Source organism: Gambusia affinis, linkage group LG17, assembly GCF_019740435.1.
Source record: "Gambusia affinis linkage group LG17, SWU_Gaff_1.0, whole genome shotgun sequence".
In the NCBI taxonomy this organism is placed as follows: domain Eukaryota; kingdom Metazoa; phylum Chordata; class Actinopteri; order Cyprinodontiformes; family Poeciliidae; genus Gambusia; species Gambusia affinis.
In genome coordinates, this window is record NC_057884.1 from 23,533,781 (window position 1) to 23,544,559 (window position 10,779).

Genomic DNA, 10,779 nt, shown 5'->3' on the forward strand with positions numbered 1-10,779 from the left:
TGTTTCTGAGTCTTTACACCTGAAACCTGCTCCTTGTTTGGAGAAACCGTTTATCATAGTTAAAGTAACTAGAGTAAAATTAAAATTAATGAAAACATTCCTCCATAAACCACACTGCATGTTTTTTTATTTTTTTAAACCTGCGAGTCCCGACAGAAGAGTTCAGCAGGTACATTTGTTTAAAAACATAAAACAGCAGATTTGACAAATGTTGCAATATTTTGTGCAAAACCACAAAATCTTACCAAGTAGTTTTGGTCGAGTTTGTAGCACAAACATTTTAATACACTTAAAATAAGACAAAATTAACCTACAAATAACTTTTCAGCTAGAAATCTGAGGTTGTTTTAAGTCAGAAATGTCTTCATATTTATGAAAAAGTTCGAGTTTCATTGGCAGATTAATTCACTTATAACAAGATATTTTTCCCATATTTTAGGTAAAATAATCTGCCAATGAAACTAGAACTTATTAATCAATATTAAGGTATTAATACTTAAAACAAGCTCTTATATAATGCTGGTTTTAAAACTGGATCTTGACAAACATTACCATAAAAATAACTGGTAAATGTTTAGAACAAATAAAAGCTTTCATAATTATTTTGAAAGATAAAATAGATTCTAATAGTAGAGTCTATTTTTTTCAGTTAATTAAAAAAGCTAAATATCAGACAAAATTCAGTTTGCTTTTTAGCTTATAGATCACCAAGTAAATGATGGTTTTCAATTTATTAATTCACATTTTCATAGAACTGATTTCGAACTGATATGCTAACATTAGCATCAGATAGAAATCCCCCGGTAATGAATTGGATTTTGCTTCCCTTCAGGGTGAATAAAGTGATTATCCATCTAGCTTTAAAAATAATCATAAACGGACATGAATCTATTTTTATGATGAAAGCAAAGTAGTAAAGAAAGTGGGACAACTTTACCGAAATCCGTTATTTGAGCTCGGCGGTGTCCCTAGCTCTTTCTCCCATTTTGGCCGGGAAAACACCGTTTACCTCCCCACCTGTTCTTACGTTAGCCTCCCACCCCCTGACGGTTTCGTTTCCCGTATTCAAGTCCAAAACTTTACATGGTTTGAACTTGGGATTTAATTTGATTTCAAGGAATTACTGTACAATGGTGACATCCGGCTATGGAGTGAGGCAAAGGAGAAACTTTTAGTACCAGGATGACTTCAATCAGTATGGACAATCCACTCAATGAAGTGATTTTACCCCATAACTGCAGCTCAGTCATAAGTGCATCAGAAACCCAGAGTTGCACAATATTATGACACCAGAATGCAAAGTTGACGTGGGAGGCGTCCACAACAGTGAAGCTCCTTTCCATGTCGTTGGTCTCCTACAGTTTTGTCCTTCATGGCCTCTGGAAGTACATACTTTGTTTTTTGTGTCCCTTCAACCTGGAATCCAGTGACTGGAGCAAAGCAGCAGTCCTCAGAGGAATTTCATTTGTGAAACTCACTGCAAAATATAATTTCTATATTAGTACCATTGGCAACCTTTGGAAAACATTGATCACCCAGTGATTCATTCAGTCTTATGGTACCCACGCTGTTTCTCACCATGACCGCCTTCATTCTGAGAGATTGGCACAGAAAAAGCAGAAGTTTGTTACGAGAAGTTTGTTTCTATGACGTCCAGAGGAACCACATCCTTTACATCCAGACCACTGAAACACCAATCATAACCCACCGATGTATTGGCCAGTCAAATATTGTCACCATAAACTTGAAAAGAACCAACCTTGCAGCCACCAGGTTCCTGCCCAGATCAGACTCCAAACTCCTCTCATGGTTTCTGCCACAACTGAAATGGAGCCAAAATCTGAGGCTTTAATGGAGCTGAAACAAATTTAGAGACCAATTAACCTGACAGTCATGTTTTTGGACTGTGGGAGGAAGCAGGAGAACCCGGAGAGAACCCAGCATGCACAGGGAGAACATGCAAACTCCATGCAGAAAGACCCCGGGCCGGGAATCAAACCCAGGACCTTCTTGCTGCAAGACAACAGCTCTACCAACTGCGCCACTGTGCAGCCCAGCATATAAAATACTTTTCTCAAAAATTCTGTTTAAAGAACATTATGATCAGTTCTCATGAATATTAAAGTAACGAGAAAGGAGTGGAACTTGAATGCTAAATGTTGAAACTGAAATGGAAACACTTTTGTCTCAAAACTAAAGTCACACGATCCACAATCAGATGTTTTTACTGGTGGAAAAGACGAAGAAGATGACAGAAATGGACAGAAAATAAGAATAAAAATTATTGGTAATTTAAAACTTTTCAAAATTAAAGAACAGCTAAACCTTTCATTGTAAATATGTATAATTAATGTAAAAACATCAGAGTTTTTTGGTATAAATTTCCTCCTGATTAACCAGATTATTTCTTATTTTTTATCTGAATTGGCCTTAATACTTTACTCATGCGCAAATGTTTAATTTTAGCCACATTCCAAGTCACTGTTTACTTGCCTAAATATAATTTGAGTGTTTCCTGAACATGACCACAGACACGGTGACGATGTTCATCTCTGGACTGAACTGGGATTTTCCCACCAGTGGATTCTTAGTAATGCGGCTGCAGCAGCTTCTCGTCGTTTGTTATTCTGACTCGGTTTATTCAGAGTCCCGCTGTGCAACCGAGGGCCGGATTATCAGGAAGTTGGTTTACTATATGTCCCATCCAAATCGTCTGCACGCAACGTTTATGCAAGGAGGAAGTTTGATTTCTTCATGCATATACGCTTCTGTAGTTTCATCAAAACATTTTAAAATACTTTGTTGAAATAGTGCTGCTGTCTCCGGATCAGAAATGAGTTATTGTGTTTCAGTTCTGTGTGTTAGCATCGTGATGATTATCTGGATTAAAAAGTCCAATTTAGGTGTTTTTATTGGAGGCAAAATATTCAGAAACATATTTATCCAACTAGCTAGCCGGTGAGTTTACATAATGCTAAAAAGACCCGCTGCTTTTTGAAGGAATGCTAGTTAGCTTAGCATAGATAGCATTAGCTATTGTGTAAAAACACACAAAAAAGGGAAGAAAGAAGAAAAATACAGACACACACTATGGTCAAAACATTCAAATTTCAGCAAGCTAAAGGATTTTGTTTTAAGAAAATAATATCTATTTTGCTGAGGGTTGTTAATTTTATTTAATGTATCTACATGTGTGTAGGAATCAGTGTTTGCGGTACATGTTCACGCTGGCTGCTGTGTTTACTGTCGGTTTTAAAAATGGTTCTGCATTCTTCCTGCTGGTTTGGGCCCTGAAATGAAACCGTCCTCCGACTCGTTCATGATTCACGATGAGGTCTGCGCTGGAATTTGTCAAGCAGCAGCAGAGAGGAAGAGAAGTGGGGAAACATTCAAAATGGTGAAGTAACACGGTGGTGTCACACGTCGGATCAAAGTGTGGCTTCACTCCGTCTCAAATGTTACATTCCACCGACTGCACAAAACTCCAGAAAACGGCTTCTGCTAGCGGCTACAATGTCACATCACTTCACTGTCATCATATAAAAATTCAGATAAGTTTGGGACGCAGTCAATTCATTTTAACTTCATAAAAAGTTCTTGTAGGTGTTTTAGTTTTAGCCAAAATAACATTTCATGCAACGCAACCTTGAATTATGTTAAAAAAGGTATCTGAATATCTGTTAGATCATGAATAGATATACCTTTAGATATTGATAAATGATATAAACAGAAGTCCTGTCGACTCCTTCCCTGAAGGCGAGGCTAGCTAAACTCAAAAAGTGAGAAAAATAAACAGAACCGAGTCTGGTCCGCTTGTCAGATTCAGTTGAAATTAATGTTTTTGTTTGCATCATGTTTATTTAATACCTAGGTCACACTGCAAGATAATTATGCCGATTTTGACCCAATTTTCCTCTTCCAACAATCGGAATTAACATTTTGCACAAATTTATACTTAAAATTAAGTTTCTACTGTTTCTAAAAACAACCCAAGCACTTAAAAAAATAGTTTTTAAATGCTTTTTTAAAACAAACTTTCAAATATAACGTCACACATCAGCACATTGCTCCTAACCTAGCAACCTCAGCAAACAACAACCCGTCACTTAGCAACCCCACCAGAGCTCCAACACATTTGGTCAGTTGGTTTTACCGTTGTATGTGCAATACAATTACTGCTGGAAGAGACAAGTGATTTATTATTGACCCACAAACCACTTAGTGCACAGGTGTCAAACTCCAGTCCTCGAGGGCCGCTGTCCTGCAGTTTTTAGATGAGCCACAGGTACAAAACACTGGAATGAAACGGCTTCATTACCTCCTCCTTGTGTAGATCAGTTATCCAGAGCCTTGCTAATGACCTAATTATTCTGTTCAGGTGTGGTGCAACAGAGACACATCTAAAAGTTGCAGGGCACCGGCCCTTGAGGACTGGAGTTTGACACCCCTGATCTTAGTGCATTCTTGTTGGTTGTGCAGGAGGCTCCACATCTGCTTTTCAAACATGTGTGGTTGTATGATTGTGGATCTGTTTGCAGCCATTTTGGATTTAAAGTGACAAGACGCCATAAAACAGCTAAAATCTCATTATCTAAGAATGACTTTGTGCAAAAAAAAAAGAGAGAATGTAATGAATATGTTTTGTGTAGGCCATGGACTTATCCTAACACGTTCAAGGAAACGCAATATGTCACCTTTAATTTACTCAGAAAGTTTAAATATTCCATTTCCTGTTTCATTCTTCTTTGTTCTTGGTTAAGTTTGGTGAATGTCAGAAAAAGACAAATCTAAAATTTTATGTAAATTTTAAAACATTTGGATAAATCCAACATGATTTAATGCTGTGTCTTAATTTAAGACGTAACGTGTTCATCAGCATTTCTTGTAGATTTGATTTCACAGGAAAAGTCTCAACACAAAGAGTCTGCTGGTTATTCTGGACCTTGTGGTAAACCTCCCACTCTGCTCCTCCTCTGCACCTCAGCCCAGAGAAGACCGATCTTACACAACCGCCGCCAGCCCATCATGGTCCGACCCGACCAGAACCCCCACCCCCTGCTGAGCCCGGCCCAGATAAAGGAAGCAGCCTGCAGGAAGCTCAGAGGCATTTCTGCACCGAAACTCTGAATCCGTCTGATTCAGGCTCAGGATTTAACTCAACAGGTGAGGAACTGCCTGACTTTTGATTGACTTTGATAACTAGAATAATAGCCTTTGTTTAAATTTGTGGAGTTTTGTCAAAGTTTAGAGAAAGTTATAAAATTTTACTGCAAAATTTGACCAAGTATTTTGGAGTTTTTAGCGTAAAACACACTTTAATGGAACAAAACTACTTAAGGAAAGCAGGACAGTTTGTTTTACTTTTAACATGACATATTTCATGTTAAAAATTAAACAATCTGTTTTTACTTTTTATCAAGGAATTATTTAGTTAAGCTCCAATATTTTCCAGAAAAGTTACTTGTAAGTTTTGTCTTATTTCAAATGTTCTGATACATTATAAAGTGTAAACTGGAGTAAAATACTTGGCAGGATTTGATGTTTTTTTAGTGTATTTTCTCATCTCTTCAGATTAAATGTGATTTTTGTTTATTTTTTATGTTTCTTAGAGAAACAATCAGAGATGGGGCTGCTGAACGTTGCTCTGCTCCTCGTTGTTCTCCTCACGGCGACGATGGACGCTAAACCAGTAAGAACACAAAAACCCAGCAACTTCTATCATTTATTCATTTATTTTTTATTAATTATTACTGAGAATCAGATTTAATCCACAATCTGAATCATTTTCTTCATATTTTATGCACTGGGTTGAGTTATGGGTGTGTTTTTTATTCTATCTCTATTTATTTATCTCTCCATTTAAACACTATAAGTTCCTCAGTTTTGTTGCCTAATTAATCAAAGATTAGTTTGAAAAAGCAGCATTTTATGTTATTTTGGAGGATTTTTGACCAACTCTTCTGTCTAATGTTGCTTTGCTTATTTTTTCCCCCTCTGTAACATTTCATATGGGCTTTGACTAGACCAGGGGTGCCCAAGGTTTTCCATGCTTTGACTCCCCAAAACAGTATTAACTTCTAGATGGGAACTTCCTTTGCAAACAAACAGATAATTCTACAAAATATGTAAAGAATAAATGATTTTAGAATGTCTTTCATTACATTTGTTTAGCATAAATGCTGCTTTAGAGGTTTGATTTTAGTCCGATTACTTTGATTAATTAGAAAGATGAGCATGGCAAATAACATTTTAATAAGTGATTTCAACTCATATTTTCTAATAATGATTGAAATAATGATTTAAAATAATTAAAAGTATCTGATAAAAATAAATTAGATGCAATATTTTTAGTTTTGCTTTTTTTTCTTACTTTCCCTCCAGGTTTCTGAGGCCCTTTTGGCGCCACCTGCTGGCCCCCGAAGGGTCCGCAGGCCCCAATTTTAGAAACACTTCAAAAGACTTCAATTAAAATCGACTTTCTTTCCCTCTAATTTTCGTCTGGTTTGTTTAAAAAGCATAAAGTCAGAAATCTGAGGAATAAACCGTTTATTGCTGCTTCGTTTCGCAGATCCGCCACCGACACGACGCCGACATCCCCGACAAGAACCAGCCGCAGCGATACCTGGCGGAGCTTTCCGAAGGGTCCGAGGAATCCTCCGAGGAGTCCTCCGAGGAAGAGGAGGAGGAGGAAGAGGAGGAAGTGGAGGAGGAGGAAGAGGAGGAGGAGGGAGTTGTGACGGACGCCGCCACGGTCCCGCCCCTGCTGGTCGTGACCACGGATCCTCTGACGTTCACCTCGGGAGACGGCAGCACGCCGGAGCCGGTCACGGCCAACACGGCCGGGCCGGTGATCATGGTCCAGGAGACGACGCCAGAACCGGGGACGGGCGTGACCGCTGACGTCACCACCGCGGACGTGGTACCGACGTCACTAAGAGCTACGGAAATGAGGGGAGATATCTGAAAGTCCGTTGTGTTTATAAAGGTCAGGGGAGTTCAAAGTGTGGAGCGGGGGCCATTTGTGGCCCCTGCAATGAATGCGTGGGGCCCCTGATTTTTGTTCAAGATTAATACAAGTTTGAATTTTATTTTTATTTAGGACAAAATAAAATATTCGGACTATGACAGAGTATTGGGACCACAATAAGAAAAAAAAGACAGAAAATAAAGAAATAAAGCCTCCTAAAGTTGTAGTTTTAGGAGAATAAAGTCATTTTATTTTAAATTTATTTGTATTATTTTGACTTTATTTTTGAAATATTATGACTTCATTCTCGTAATTTTATAATTTTGTTCTCATACTTAAATATTCTTTTTTTTTCTTAGTATGGCCGTAAATCTCTGACTTCCAGAAAACAGAAAATATTGGCTAAGACACCAATATTTGTGGTTAAATAACCCCACCTTTTGCATTTCGACTTTTACCCAAATCTGTTTCATTAATTCAATAAACCTTGCTAAATAAAGTGACTTAAATCCTAATTTTTAGTAAATTGTGTTCTATTTTTCTTTCTTCACACAGAAAATTAGTAAAATTGCTTTTATTAAGGCAAACCTACAGAACAACGTTTTAGGTTTTGCATGAAAACCAACAACAAATCTGTCTGTTTAAAGTTTATTTTAGTAGGTAAAATGTGATTTCTCCCAATAAAATAATGCAAGTTATTGAAAATGATTAATATTTTATGTCCCAACCTTTCCTGTCACTGAATATGTTCTTTATGTGGAATAAAATAATTTTTTACACACATGTATAATGTTTACATGTATAACTGATCCTCTTTTTAATGTTGTGTCCTTTAGACTTGCGAAGTTTCTTCGTCAAGCAACTTTTTAAAAATTGTTTTATTAATTACTTTTATGTAAACCAAAAAACAAATCTGTGTTTGCATGTCAATCTTTGTCGGATTGCAATTTTTAACCCTGTTGGAAGTGAATAAAAGTTTCGGTTAAAGATTTGCTGAGTTGTGATTAATGCATAAACATATAAATGTGACTAAAACCCAAAGTTTTGTGGTAAACCGCAGCTGGATGTTTATTACAGACGCTGTCGGGTGTGTCGAGGTTTTTAACACGTACAGTTCCTGCCGCAGTGTTGATTATGGGTTATAAACTTATATTTTATACAGATCACACACAACATGGACGACCAGAACAATGGCAGCATCTTTATTTACTCAGAACGGATACCAGATCTTATATCCTACATATGAATTATAATTGTAAATAAAAAAACTAACATCCACTCCCACTAAATTTTTACTTAAATATAGACAAATGCAGTAAAATCAAATCAAATATAACATCGAGGAATTTCACAGGACAAACTGGTGAAGATCAGGATCCAGTTAGGAACTGGTGGAACCAGTCACTGGATCCACCAGTTCCAGTGACTGGTTTTACTGGGTCAGCTGCTCACCAGGACGTTTCCCACTCCAGAAGGGAAATAGGTGAATTTTTTAAGGCAACTAGCAGATGTGAGCACCACGAACTACAAAGTTAGCTCTGCTAACCCTACAGCACTGATCATAAACACTGGTTACAAAAATGCTAAAGGGCTACACAACATGGTATTTAGCCTAACGTAATGCTAAGCTGCTTCACAGTTTTTAGTGCTACACGTCTGCTAAATACCAATAGAATTTGGTGGAAGCTAATGCTAATGTGCTACTTTAGCATGGTAGCTAGGAGAATCTAATGCTAACATCCGACTCCAACACAGTATTTAATGGAAGCTAACACTACACCAACATGGCCTTCTGCAGAAGGTAATGCTAAATGCTAACTTCCATTCAGATCATAATTTCTCTTGAAAGACAACAACCATCAAACACCAATTTTATTTACTTTATAGCTTAAATGTATATTTACATATATAGATAGATAATGTGAGGACAGGAAACAGGAAATAGTTTTCACCCCTTTCAAAATAAGAGTATGAACATAAGCTTCAAATTACTTGAGGAATTCTTAACAATTTAACAAAAATATCGAACTTTGTCCAACTAAACAATTATAAAATGGACAAATAAATTAGAGATTTGGAATTAATAAAAAAAAAAAAAAAAAAAAAAAAGTTAGCAAAAGGGCTAAAGTGCTAACTGAAAAATAGTGCAAGAGCAGATTAGCTAATGCTCTATTAGCGGATTAGCGGAAGTGAGTCCACCACTGGCAGGTAGGAGGTTTAATACCGGCTTAAAGGGGGATTTAAAAACTATTATTTATTTTCTTTCCACTTCACAGTTGGTACCACAAAATATCCCAATAAAATAACCTGAAGTTTGTGGTTGTCACTTCACAGGCCAAAGGTCTCCATTTTGGACCAAAGTCCAGAGTATTTGGCCGTTGAATCTGCAGTGAAACTATGATGTTACTCCATGTCTAGTTACGTAAAATTAGTTTTTATGAAGCTCATTACTCAGAGGAACCATGATGCTCAAGTCCCAGCATGAACATCCACTGATGGGTTCACTTAATAACATCAATCATATCTTTGAACAGAGTATTCTGCAGAGAAACTTTGGCTGATGATAATGTTGCTTTGGCACGTAAACCTCTAACCAGCAGGCATTTGTTACATAATAGAAACAAACAACAACATGTCCTGTGGGGGTTTAATTGTCTCAGTTATTTAGTTCAGACTTCACCAGATGGAAGTGAAGTCTGGAAAATGTTTTCTCATTAAAAGGTTTTTGTTCTGTTGCATTAGAAGCATAAAATCTGATGGATTCTCACCTGAACATTCAAAGTCACATAAAGTCAGAGAAACATTTCTAGATCTTGTTCCAACAGGATCCAGATTAAGTCACGGCTGTAGCTCAGAGTATGAACTCAGAACCAGAACCATTTTAATCTGCATTCAGTTAAATACAACTGAAACAATGATTAATATATTTAATGTAATGTTTGTTACTCTTAATACTGATTCTAAAATGAACTATTTGTGCTTAATTTGTGACTTTAAATTTAAACTGAAACAGCTGGTATATAATTTTTACTGGATTATATTACTAACTAGCTTTAGTTAGTTAAAAGCAACAAATGCAAAATAGTTTCATGAACTTCTAGCTCTTCATTAGGATGTTTACTTTTGTTGTCTAAAATAAACACAAATGTAAATAAATTGTTTCTGACTGAAAAATATAAAGAAACCTCTTTTTTAAACAATTAATTGAACATCCCATGTAAATTACACCAAGATAACTCTTCTTCTCTGGTATTATTATATATTTGGTGATCAACTCCAGGTCTCCAGGTTGGAAGGCCTCATTGCCGTCACTCTAATTTTCGTCTCTCTTCACGTGTTTAGTTAAAAAATATCAGTATATGAGACCCAAACAGACGTTAGTAATTTCTCTGTTGGTTATGAGTTGTGAATTCAAGGCTCTTCTGAAGAATCTTCAGTGATTTACTGCCATCTAGAGGGGAACAGAAGGCATTGCAGCCTGTTTCCTGGAAGAAAGCTTTTGATTCAACTGGAAATTATACAAAAATGACTTGGTATGTATTTGGGGAAAAAAAAAAATTATAATCCTAAATTCCAGTAAATAAACACACATTTAAAAAAAAAATTATGAATAACTTTTTCCCACATCTTAACATTTTACACACTTATAAAAAAATAATTCAACTTGAAAACCTTTTGAACATGTAGTTGTAAATTTTCACAGAAAGTTAAAATCATGTCTGTGTTTGTTATATAACAGTATTTTATTGTGCACTTGATATCTGTGCCAACAGGTTCAGTTAAGATTAATAAAATTGTTCTTGGACAGTTTT

At 36.4% G+C, this 10,779-nt stretch overlaps 1 protein-coding gene across 7 annotated transcripts in view; it reads left to right on the plus strand.

The window, feature by feature from the left end:
- LOC122846989 (NACHT, LRR and PYD domains-containing protein 12-like) overlaps positions 1 to 10,779 on the plus strand; it is a 626,610-nt gene that overhangs the window by 321,691 nt on the left and 294,140 nt on the right. The window lies entirely within an intron of this gene.